This window comes from Convolutriloba macropyga, chromosome 14 (assembly GCF_964194025.1).
Source record: "Convolutriloba macropyga chromosome 14, txConMacr16.3, whole genome shotgun sequence".
Classification (NCBI taxonomy): domain Eukaryota; kingdom Metazoa; phylum Xenacoelomorpha; order Acoela; family Convolutidae; genus Convolutriloba; species Convolutriloba macropyga.
In genome coordinates, this window is record NC_134481.1 from 35,149,051 (window position 1) to 35,162,744 (window position 13,694).

Here is a 13,694-nt window from a genome sequence, read left to right on the forward strand (position 1 = left end):
AGGCATTAGAAGAGCTTTGGTTTTGCCAACAGTTACTTGCAGGTCCTTGCGTTCCATTGCCGTTTTCCAGTTGTTGTACTAAGCAAGTACCTCCTCCTTGGGGTGAACGGCTAGGGCAAGGTCATCTGCAAAGACAGAGAGAGAGAGAAAGACTTAATTCTCAAAGAGAAACCAAAAGTATTAGCATATGCTCTTCATAACAACACAATTTGAACAAATACATACAACATAATAGGTACAGATTAAATCCACGCAAAACGTTTTTTTGATCCAGAAATCTTTGACAGCAATTATGTTATCTTACTGAATCCGGTAATAATCTTATGACGAAAGAGATAATTAGCCATAAGTGTACTCCGTGAGAAGAATGATTTTGAGTTGCTAAATTTGGGGTCCATTACAAATAAGCTGGAGGAGCAGACACGGTTTTCACTTTTGTTAGCATTGAAGGTGATAAATTGATCGTAGTCAAGTTTGTATTTATTGTTCTTGAGTTGTGCTAGAAAAACAAGGGTCCGGAATTCGATAAGATGACACATCGGTAGTATGGAATGCTTTTTGAGTACTGACTGATATGGCGTTTTTGTCCCAAATATCCATTTGAAGCATTGCATTTGAAACTTTTCCATTGACTTCAGACGTGTTATGTCAGGAGACCAAGATGGTATTCTATAGAGAAGTACAGATAACACTAAGGATGAATAGAGTTCATACTTCTTACATGAAGGCGTTTGCCATGAAATTTTCTGTTTCAAAGCGCGAAAGCATCTCATAGCATTATTCAACTTTGTTAACACGTGCTCTGTCCATTTGAGGTTATTGCTAACGATTATTCCAAGATCCTTTATATGAGCAACATTATCTAAGAGATGGCGATTCATTTCAACAGAGGAAGACCCTTTTAAATTAACACTTTGTTTTATCGAGATTAGCGATCATTCCGTTTGCAATGTTCCAGTTGTAGAGCCACGAAAGATCATTATGAAAATTCAAAGACGTGAAAAGGAGTTTAAGGTCATCTGCAAACATCCAGGCTAGACAGTCTAGAAAAATACTTGGAGGCTCATTAATATGAGAAACAAAAACGGGCCAAGTACGGAACTTTGTGGTACTCCACTAGTGACCAAAATCGGATCAGAAAAATAACCATCCAGATTAACAAATTGGGAACGGTTCTCCAGATAGGAGACGAATAAGGTACAGAGCTCCTCGTCGAAGCCAAAAAATGTTCAGTTTGGCGATTAGAATTTCATGCCGAACTTTGTCAAAGGTCTTTTCATAGTCACAGTAAATCGTAAAAAGGGTTTGAGACTGCGGGAGCAGCAATAAATTTGAGACTGCGGGAGCTGTCTCAAATTTATTGCTGTACAATGTCTCAAAAGTTAATTAAAAAGATTAATCGCAGAACTGCATTTTTTCGTGACTGAAAGCCGAACTGTTTTGGATGGATTTGGTGTTTAGATAATTCATAAAGATAATTGAAAAGTAAGCTTTCAAAAATCAAAGAGACTAGTGGCAGTAAACTGATAGGGCGGTAATTTTCGATGTTGGATTTGGAAAGCTTTTTGTTCAAGGGCCTAACATATGCTACTCTCCAAATAGCGGGAAAAGATCGTGATTGAGTAAAAGAGATAAGATAGTAAATCTGCAAACAGATGTGGAGTTAGTTTAAGCAGAGAAAAAGGGAAGAAATCATTCGTTAGGTGAGTTGATGTTTTCGTTTTCATTATCTCATCTAAGATCAAATCAGGTCTTATGGATGAACTGAAAAGTTTAAGTCTGATTGACTCGGCTGGAGCAAGTGGATTGCGGACATATGAGATTGCGTTAAATTTTTTTTAAAGAAATTGAACTCTGTATTTGCTTGAGGATGGTGGTAGATATACGCACATGAAAACAAGAGCTTCAGACGAATTATCTACCACGAAAGCAGTTCCAAAGTCATTTTTGAGAAAGTTAAGATGTCGCGTTCCTAAGTCACTTGAAGTCTTACGTAGAACAGCAACTCCACCATGTTGACCCTTGAGTCTGTCAACTCTCGATAATAGCTCATACTGACCAAAATGGTTGAAGTTATCACTCATGGTGGAGGAATCGAGCGAGGTTTCTGTCATTAGATCCCCGTGCATTAGATAGCAAGAGAAGTTCATTGATCCCCGTGCCCAGAGAAGTTCATTGCAAGAGAATATCGTTAGATCCCCGCGCCCAGCGGTGCGCGACACGTACTGTAGTACCGCAATGAACAAGAAAGGGCTTAAAATAGAGCCTTGAGGAACTCCAAATCTACCATCGAACATTTTTCAGACAGGCTTCCATCCACACTGGTCGACGTTCTGCACCCCTTGTACGTTGCCATGGTTGCTCTCACAAGCGGTTCCGGGACGATGTTGCTGTCTTTTAATCAATTTGATTCCGGGACTCAATAGAAACGCAAAGCCTCCACGATGACCTTCCTCGGCATCCTTTGGAAGGTCTTTTCAAGGTAAAACAAAATCCGGTTCAACCGCTTCTTCTTGGCTATGTATTTTTCGCACTGCTGCCTCGCTACAAAGACTGCGTTGGTTGTGCCTCTGCCTGGCATGAATCCAAACAGGGTTTCATTGATCTCGATCAGCTCCCGCAGTCGGACCCAGAGTACTTTTTCAATGATCTAGAAATGATGTTCTAGCAATTTGATGGCACGGTAGGAAATGGGCGAGAGTGAGCCTCTTTTGTTTGAAATCCAAAGGCTGGGCACCAGAAGCGAGCAGCTCTTTTGCAACTGTCATCAACATAGATTCCAGAGTTGTTGGCTGCTTTAATCCTTGCGCCGTTTACGTCCGATGGATCATTGCCCGGTATGCCTTGAAACAGTTCAGCGAGCCTAGGGCTGCTTGAAATTCAACCTGCGAGAATTCGCATGGACCTTCTACGGGCGGGACATCATCCTGAACGTGCTCATTGTCCACGTTCATAAAGTCTGCAATGTGGTCCTTCCACACTCTTTCTATATTCCAGACAGGTGTGAAGCTTGTCGTTCCGGTCCCTGATGTAGTTTTGCACCCCGCACATTCCACTGATCTTTTGTGCGCCGCTTAGCTATGGCAAAGAGCCCCTGAGCATTAGCATCTTGACATGCCTCTTCAGCAGCCGTGCTTATCGCTCGTCGTGCCACTGCTTTTGCTTCCGTTCTCAATCGCACATATCCTTCTCTATTTTCTTGTGATCTTTCTTTGCCATTTTTTGAACGCTGAACATTCTACAGCATGGCAATATGTTTTAGCCGATGTGGGGAGTAAACTGTAGTGGCTTCCTCGTGGAACGGTGTGAACAGTCCGCTGAAGACGTTTCTGAACAATATTATGTCTCCATGAACAAAAGATCCTAATATCAGTCCTATGATTCTGTTGGCCTAGGCTGCTTTCTCTGCAATGTGTTTGTCAATTGTGAGTTGGCTGTCGGAGTTGATACCCAAGTCCACCTTTAATCTTGTTGTCTGACTGTTCTTGTAGGTACAACAATCAAGTGACTCAAGTTTTCTGTTTCCAAGTTGTAACACATGCTTTGTCTGGATGAAAGGTAAGTTTGCCAATCATACTCTGGTCGTTCATTTTGTAAAAGTCTCGCTGCAAGACTTGGACTTCCTCATCGTTTTGATAGCTTGGTAGATTTTTGTGTATAGATCAGCAGTATCAAGGACAAGAAAAATTGAACAAGATACAGTTATGATAAACCTATTAAATAGTCTTACATTGAAAACGGCAGATGAGTAGAGCAGCAGTGGAGGCTCCCGAACGCAATCACCAAGTTGTTCAAGAGGTAAGTATCACGATCCGACGATTGATGGGCACATATGCAAGCGGTTGACAAATAATTCAAGTTACAGACATAGAAGTTGACCATTTCAGTACTGTACTTGCTTCGAGAATCAATAGCAAACCTTCCCCAAGCTTATTGCAACTACCCTTAATTTCAAAATTTACACACGATGATTTCCTGATGCAAAGCGAGTTTGACGAAAATACAAAAGTAGAACAATTTTTTTGATTCTGTGAACGCAAAAGTTAGCTGAACTAAGAGATGATGGTCTTGTACTGAGCAAATTTATCCCGGTTTGAAAAAGAATGAATTAATAGAAATATCTATTGGCAAAATGGATACGGTCACGGAGACTTAAAACAGTCAATATCAAAAACCCGAGATCAAATTATTTCAATGGTATCGGTAATTCAACGTCTATCTGTCAATCTGGATAATCGAGCTGTTACTATTGTAGGCGACGCGTAGTTCCGCGAAACTCTATCAAACAGCCTACGTATTAGTGGATTTCATGAGAAAGGTGATGAAAAAGAGTCAAAACGAGTCGAAAAAAAGAGTCAAGCGCGACACTAAAGACGACAACGAATGCAATGCACACATCAATGTTCAATGCAGTATTCAAGACCAAGATGGGGTAGGGAGAAAAAGGAGATTATTAACAGACCTATTTTTCTATTGGATGAAATAGGCCGGACAAAACGAACAATACTTGCGTCTTTGCACTTTTTAAGGAGAATACAGCAACAAAATTTACGTTTCACTAGATTTGTCAACTGTTGAACTCGAAAAGGAAACTTGATGGCGTCGTAAACGAGAACTAATAAGTGGTGGCACTGAATGAAAGAGAATTTATACTAACAGTTTAAATTCTCCATATACTAATAAAGACAATTGAATGCCCTAATTTTCCTTGATAGCTTGGTAGATTTTGGTGTGTAGAACTGCATTATCAAGGATAACTTAAAATAAAAAAATAAAATGTCCTCATAAACTTATTAAAGTTTTTTCATAAAAAAAGGCAGATGAAGGGAGAAGTCGTGAAGATTCACGAACGCAACCTCCAAGTTGGTCAAAAAAATGCTCATCCAACAACTGATGGTTAACTGTGCAAGCGGTTGACGACAAGTTCAAATTACAGACGAGAAATTGATCAAAAAACTTTACACTGCTTGCATCGAGAATCAATAGCAAACCTTCAAGCTTACTCAATCAATCCAAAATTTCAAAAATTTTTAAACGATGATTCCTTTTTTCGAAATGAGTCTGCCGAAAAGAGAAAAGTTGAGCGGTATACTGAATTCTGTGACCGCAATTGTTAGTTGAACTGAAGGACGGTGCCCTTGTATCGAGCAAACCTGTACCAGTTGTAGAAAAAATGAATGATTTAATGGAAATTTTTGCTTGAAATATCGTTACGGTTGAGCACTTGAAACAGTCAATGTCGAAAAACCCAGATCAGATAATGAATAGTATGGACAATTCAACAGCCATGTGCAAATCCGGATAATCGATCTGTTCCTATCTTATACGGTGTTACTATTGTAAACTTATTAAAAAGAATGAATTAATAGAAATATCTATTGGCAAAATGGATACGGTCACGGAGACTTAAAACAGTCAATATCAAAAACCCGAGATCAAATTATTTCAATGGTATCGGTAATTCAACGTCTATCTGTCAATCTGGATAATCGAGCTGTTACTATTGTAGGCGACGCGTAGTCCCGCGAAACTCTATCAAACAGCCTACGTATTAGTGTATTTCATGAGCAAGGTGATGAAAATTTATCCAAACGAGTCGAAAAAAAAGAGTCAAACGACCCTCACATTTATAAGAAAAAAGATAGTGCTGACAATATAATCAAACACGACACTAGAGAAGTCAACGAAATTAATGCACAAATCATTGTTCAATGAAATAGTCGAGATCAATATGGGCTAGGGAGAAAAAAGGAGATTATTAACAGACCTTTTTTCTATTGGATGAAATAGACCGGACAAAACGAACAATACTTGCGTCTTTGCGCTTTTTGAGGAGAATACACCGAAAAATTTCGTTTCACTAGATTTGTCAACTGTTGAACTTGAAAAGGAAACTTTTTGATGTTGTTGTAATCGAGAACTAATAAGTGGTTGCACTGAAGCAAAGAGAATTTATACTAACAGTTTAAATTCTCTATATACTAAAAAGACATTTGAATGCCCTCATTTTCCTTGATAGCTTGGTAGATTTTGGTGTGTAGAACTGCAGTATCAAGGATAACTTAAAATAAAAAAAAGAAAATGTCCTCTTAAACTTATTAAAGTTTTTTCTTAAAAAAAATGCAGATGAAGGGAGCAGTCGTGGAGATTCACGAACGCAACCTCCAAGTTGGTCAAAAAAATGCTCATCCAACAACTGATGGTTAACTGTTCAAGCAGTTGACGACAAGTTCGAATTACATACCGAGAACTGATCAAAAAATTGTACACTGCTTGCACCGAGAATCAATAGCAAACCTTCAAGCTAACTCAATCTATCAAAAATTTCAAAAATTTACACACGACGATTCTTTTTTTCAAAACGAGTCTCCGAAAAGAGAAAAATTGAACGGTATACTGGATTCTGTGAACGCAATTGTTAGTTGAACTGAAGGATGATGCCCTTGTATCAAGCAAACCTATACCAGTTGTAGAAAAAATGAATGATTTAATAGAAATATTTGCTTGAAATATGGATACGATCGAACACTTGAACCATTCAAATTTGGAAAACCCAGATCAAGTAATGAACAGTATGTACAATTCAATAGCCATGTGCAAATCCGGATAATCGATCTGTTACTATCGTATATGATGTTACCATTTTAAACTTATTAAAAAGTTTTCTTTGAAAGTGGCAGATGAAAGGAGCAGCCGTGGAGGCTCAAGAACGCGAAGTCAATAGTCAAGAAAACCTATCCAACAAATAATGGGCAACCTTGCAAGTGGTTGACCACAAATTCAAATTACAGACTAAGAAAGTGATCAAAAGACAGTACACTTGCAAATTTTCTCCATTTGCGGTCGACCTTCACTTCAACCGTATCGCATTCATTGCCAATCAGTTTGCTCTTTTTGTTTTTTTTTTCATGTTACCTTGAAGTTTGTTAGCAAATACAACTTTAATAATTCAAGTCTTTTGTTGTTTCATTGTATATGATGCGTAGTGCCGTGAAACTCTGCCAAACGCCCCTCGAATTCATAAGAAAAAAGATAGTGCTGACGATATATTAGAACACGACACTAGAGGAGTCAACAAAAGTAATGAACACGTTATTGTTCAATGAAATAGTCAAGATCAATATGGGCTAGGGAGAAAAGAGGAGATTATTAACAGACCTTTTTTTCTATTTGATGAAATAGTCCGGATAAAACGAACAATACTTGCGTCTATGCACTTTTTAAAGAGAATACACCAACAAAATTTACGTTTCACTAGATTTGTCAACTATTGAAAGCTGAAAGGGAAACTTTTTGATGGCGTCGTAAACGAGAACTAATAAGTGGTTGCACTGAAGCAAAGAGAATTTATACTAACAGTTCAAATTCTCTATATACTAAAAAGAGAATTGAGTGCCCTCATTTTCCTTGATAGCTTGGTAGAGTTTGGTGTGTAGAACTGCAGTTTCGAGGATAACTTAAAATAAAAAAGGAAAATGTCCTCATAAACTTATTAAAGTTTTTTTTTAAAAAAAAAGGCAGATGAAGGGAGCAGTCGTGGATATTCACGAACGCAACCTCCAAGTTGGTCAAAAAATGCTCATCCAACAACTGATGGTTAACTGTGCAAGCGGTTGACGACAAGTTCAAATTACAGACCGAGAACTGATCAAAAATTGTACACTGCTTGCATCGAGAATCAAATGCAAACCTTCAAGCTAACTCAATCTATCAAAAATTTCAAAAATTTACACACGATGATTCTTTCATTCGAAACGAGTCCTCGAAAAGAGAAAAATTGAACGGTATACTGAACGCAATTGTTAGTTGAACTGAAGGATGATGCCCTTGTATCGAGCAAACCTATACCAGTTGTAGAAAAAATGAATGATTTAATAGAAATATTTGCTTAAAATATGGATACGATCGAACACTTGAAACATTCAATATCAGAAAACCCAGATCAAGTATTGAAGAGTATGTACAATTCAATAGCCATGTGCAAATCCGGATAATCGATCTGTTACTATCGTATATGATGTTACTATTTTAAACTTAATAAAAAGTTTTCTTTGAAAGTGGCAGATGAAAGGAGCAGCCGTGGAGGCTCAAGAACGCGAAGTCAATAGTCAAGAAAACCTATCCAACAAATAATGGGCAACCTTGTAAGTGGTTGACCACAAATTTAAATTACAGACTATGAAAGTGATCAAAAGACAGTACACTTGCAAATTTTCTCCATTTGCGGTCGACCTTCACTTCAACCGTATCGCATTCATTGCCAATGAGTTTGCTCTTTTTGTTTTTTTTTCATGTTACAATGAAGTTTGTTAGCAAATACAACTTTAATAATTCATGTCTTTTGTCGTTTCATTGTATATGATGCGTAGTGAAGTGAAACTCTGCCAAAAGCCCCTCAAATTCATAAGAAAAAAAAATAGTAATAACGATATAATCGAACACGACACTAGAGAAGTCAACAAAAGTAATGCACACATCATTGTTCAATGAAACAGTCAAGATCAATATGGGCTAGGGAGAAAAGGAGATTATTAACAGACCTTTTTTTCTATTGGATGAAATAGTCCGGACAAAACGAACAATACTTGCGTCTTTGCACTTTTTAAAGAGAATACATCAACAAAATTTACCTTTCACTCGATTTGTCAACTATTGAAAGTTGAAAGGGCAACTTTTTGATGGCGTCGTAAACGAGAACTAATAAGTGGTTGCACTGAAGCAAAGAGAATTTTTACTAACAGTTTAAATTCTCTATATACTAAAAAGACAATTGAATGCCCTCATTTTCATTGATAGCTTTGTAGATTTTGGTGTGTAGAACTGCAGTATCAAGGAAAACTTAGTATAAAAAAGGAAATTGTCCTCATAATTATTTTAAAGTTTTTTTTAAAAAAAAACGGCAGATGAAGGGAGCAGTCATGGAGATTCACGAACGCAACCTCCAAGTTGGTCAAAAAAATGCCCATCCAACAACTGATGGTTAACTGTGCAAGCGGTTGACAACAAGTTAAAATTACAGACCGAGAACTGATCAAAAAATTGTACACTGCTTGCATCGAGAATCAAATGCAAACCTTCAAGCTAACTCAATCTATCAAAAATTTCAAAAATTTACACACGATGATTATTCTTTTATTCAAAACGAGTCTCCGAAAAGAGAAAAATTGAACGGTATACTGGATTCTGTGAACGCAATTATTAGTTGAAAGGGAAATTTTTTGATGGCGTCGTAAACGGGACCTAATAAGTGGTGGCACTGAAGCAAAGAGAATTTACACTAATATTTAAAATTCTCTATATACTAAAAAGACAACTGAATGCCCTCATTTTCCTCGATAGCTTGCTAGATTTTGTTATGTAGAACTGCAGTATCAAAGATAACTTAAAATGAAAACGGAAAAAGTCCTCATAAACTTATTAAAGTTTTTTTTAAAAAAAATGGCAGATGAAGGGAGCAGTCGTGGAGATTCACGAACGCAACCACCAAGTTGGTCAAAAGGGAAAAAAGCTCATCCAACTATTGATGGTTAACTGCTCAAGCGGTTGACGACAAATTCAAATTACAGACAGAGAAGTTGATCAAAAAATTGTACACTGTTTGCATCGAGAATCAATCGCAAACCTTCAAGCTAACTCAATCTGTACAAAATTTCAAAAATTTACACGGGATGATTCTTTTATTCGAAACCAGTTTTCCAAAAAGAGAACAGCTGAACGGTATACTGGATTCTGTGAACGCAATTGTTAGTTGAACTGAAGGATGATGCCCTTGTATCGAGCAAACCTATACCAGTTGTAGAAAAAAGGAATGATTTAATGGAATTATATGCTTGAAATATGGATACGATCGAACACTTGAAACATTCAATATCGGAAAACCCAGATCAAGTAATGAACAGTATGTACAATTCAATAGCCATGTGGAAATCCGGATAATCGATCTGTTACTATCTTATATGATGTTACTATTTTAAGCTTATTAAAAAGTTTTCTTTGAAAGTGGCAGATGAAAGGAGCAGCCGTGGAGGCTCAAGAACGCGAAGTCAATAGTCACGAAAACCTATCCAACAAATAATGGGCAACCTTGCAAGTGGTTGACCACAAATTCAGATTACAGACTAAGAAAGTGATCAAAAGACAGTACACTTGCAAATTTTCTCAATTTGCAGTCAACCTTAACTTCAACCGTATCGCATTCATTGCCAATCAGTTTGCCCTTTTTTTTCATGTTACCTTGAAGTTTGTTAGCAAATACAACTTTAATAATTCAAGTCTTTTGTGGTTTCATTGTATATGATGCGTAGTGCCGTGAAACTCTGCCAAACGCCCCTCGAATTCATAAGAAAAAAGATAGTGTTGACAATATAATCGAACACGACACTAGAGAAGTCAACGAAATTAATGCACACATCATTGTTCAGTGAAATAGTCAAGATCAATATGGGCTAGGGAGAAAAAAAGGAGATTATTAACAGACCTGTTTTTCTATTGGATGAAATAGTCCGGACAAAACGAACAATACTTGCGTCTTTGCATTTTTAAAGAGAATACACCAACAAAATTTACGTTTCATTAGATTTGTCAACTGTTGAAAGTTGAAAGGGAAATTTTTTGATGGCGTCGTAAACGGGACCTAATAAGTGGTGGCAGTGAAGCAAAGAGAATTTACACTAATATTTTAAATTCTCTATATACTAAAAAGACAACTGAATGCCCTCATTTTCCTCGATAGCTTGGTAGATTTTGTTATGTAGAACTGCAGTATCAAAGATAACTTAAAATAAAAACGGAAAAAGTCCTCATAAACTTATTAAATTTTTTTTAAAAAAAAAGGCAGATGAAGGGAGCAGTCGTGGAGATTCACGAACGCAACCACCAAGTTGGTCAAAAGGGAAAAAAGCTCATCCAACTATTGATGGTTAACTGTTCAAGCGGTTGACGACAAATTCAAATTACAGACAGAGAAGTTGATCAAAAAATTGTACACTGCTTGCATCGAGAATCAATCGCAAACCTTCAAGCTAACTCAATCTGTACAAAATTTCAAAAATTTACACGGGATGATTCTTTTATTCGAAACAAGTTTTCCAAAAAGAGAACAGCTGAACGGTATACTGGATTCTGTGAACGCAATTGTTAGTTGAACTGAAGGATCATGCCCTTTTATCGAGCAAACCTATACCAGTTGTAGAAAAAATGAATGATTTAATAGAAATATTTGCTTGAATTATGGATACGGTTGAACACATGAAAAATTCAATATCGAAAAACCTAGATCACGTAATGAAGAGTATGAACAATTCATCAGCCATGTGCAAATCCGGATAATCGATCTGTTACTATCTTATATGATGTTACTATTGTAAACTTATTAAAAACTTTTCTTTTGAAAGTGGCAGATGAAAGGAGCAGCCGTGGAGGCTCAGGAACGGAATCATGAAGTCAATCAACAGGCAAGAATACCTATCCGACAAATAATTGGCAACCTTGCAAGTGATTGACGACAAATTCGAATTACAGACTGAGAAAGTGATCAAAAAGACAGTACACTTGCAAATTTTTTCCATTTGCTGTCGCCTTCGCTTCAACCGTATCGCATTCATTGCCAATCAGTTTGCTCTTTTTTTCAAGTTACCTTGCAGTTTGTTAGCAAATTCAACTTTTATAATTCAATTATTTTTTGTTTCTGTGATGGTTTCAATGAAACATCAAGAAACTTAGAAGTTTTATTAAAGTTTCAAAGAACGAAAGAAGAACTTACCTGACGAACTTTATTGCTGTGTCGATAAGTAATGGCTACAAAACTAAACTCAATTCTAATTTTGTTTTGGCGCTATCATTATCTTGTTGACCTATCAATCATATGTCAGAAGTAAATTCTCCCACCAACAGAAACCTGATTCTAACATCCACCGACCTCCAACTAATGAACTCGATTGTACCCAAATCATATATGATTCTCATGAAGTGTTGATGAAAATAGAATATCACCTCCGGGATTCGGAGTTAAGATCTATTCACATGCCAATCATGTAAAATATTTTTAGCTAATCTAAATTTTCTCTGTATATTTTCGCATAGATAACCACTATAAATACAAGCTAATTTTTGTATATTTTCAGTTCAAAATTTAATTTAAAATTCAACTTATTGAATTCTTTGACCCGTGTTATCGACCACGACAATTACGAATGTTTAATGATGCAAACGCATGATTTACCTCAATTTTAACGCACCTAGCATAGCTTAATATGAGCTAAACTATGATAACACTTTAGTCTAACACAAACGGTTCCCTGCATGAAGTGCACGACCCAAACCAGCTCTGATCAGATCATCTGGACCAAAATCTGCTATTACCAGGCAGACTTCAGTCGCGCACTTGGAGTGCCAGACCGACTTGAGTCGCGTACTGGGGTATCCCGACCAACACTTTTAAACTGTTGAAGTAGCAGTTGTCATTGGTATAAAATTTTAATTTCATAAAATGGTCGTCATTTTTTATACATGGTTTTTGGGTTCTTCAATTTAAAAATATTAGTTCCAAAAAAAGCAAAATTTCAGCCCAAAAGAAATTACCAAAACATAATCTTTTCTTCTAAGATCTAGCAGACTCTCAGAAGGAAAGTTTATCACGCAAAATCTTGCGTAAGGCGGCTACATTGCAAAAATTTGCATGAAGAGGGTTAAATTATCTCATAAAATTTGCAGGAGTGTTATAACATAACCGCCCCATACCAAGACTCTTGCTCGATAAAAATATCTAACCGCCTTATTGAGATAAAGATCATATTACAGCTATGTTGTAAGATATTTGCGACATGACGGTTATCTTGAGAAAACCGTCGGATTTAGCCTAGAGCAATAAATGGCGTGATCACAATCTTTCATGTATAATTTCGCTCATTAAGAATTCGGCAATATAACATTTACCTGTGAAGCGTCTCGTGTTGATTCATGATAATTATATTTATGAATTAGGGCTGTTATATACTATAGATAACTTTCGACATCGATTCATTCTGGTGATTAATTAATTTGTTCTATCAGATATCTTCTTTTGATGCATACTTATGGTCCGAGATTCGACTGGGTTGGGTTATTTGTCAATTAATTTTGCCAGTTTTGATTTTATAACCAGTTTGTAAACTATATCTACCATTTACTACTTTCAAAATACTTTTATATTTAAAACGGAGTTAAGATCTATTCACATGCCAATCATGTAAAATATTTTTAGCTAATCTAAATTTTCTCTGTATATTTTCGCATAGATAACCACTATAAATACAAGCTAATTTTTGTATATTTTCAGTTCAAATTTAATTTAAAATTCATCTTATTAAATTCTTTTACCCCTGTTATCGACCACGACAATGGTGTCCAGACCAGCTACAGACAGACAAATTTTGGATCTACAGAATGCAGAATCAGCTACTGCGTGGATTATGTCTTTTGTGGCGAAATGCCGCGCAGAGAAGAAAGAGGACAAGGTCAACACCGATGGTACTGTACAGGACCTACAGGCAACCAATCTCTTTCTTAGTATGTGCGGGCAAGATGCAATTATTAAACTTAGGAGCTTAATGAGTCCTAGGAATTTGATAGACACTCCGTATAAAGACATCAGATTGGCGATTCAAAATTATATTTCTCCTAAAGAGAGAGTAGTAACGGCAGAAAGGGCTAAATTT

General features: G+C 36.7%; 2 protein-coding genes across 3 annotated transcripts in view; one reads left to right on the forward strand and one right to left on the reverse strand.

Moving 5' to 3' along the window:
* Positions 1-13,694, reverse strand: part of LOC142353242 (sulfate transporter-like) — a 510,154-nt gene that overhangs the window by 119,541 nt on the left and 376,919 nt on the right. The window lies entirely within an intron of this gene.
* Positions 10,802-13,694, forward strand: part of LOC142353246 (uncharacterized) — a 534,761-nt gene continuing 531,868 nt past the window's right edge. Inside the window, exon 1 of the mRNA XM_075405479.1 lies at positions 10,802-10,816. The gene's annotated coding sequence lies outside the window, so the exon portion shown is untranslated. The remainder of the gene's footprint in view (positions 10,817-13,694) is intronic.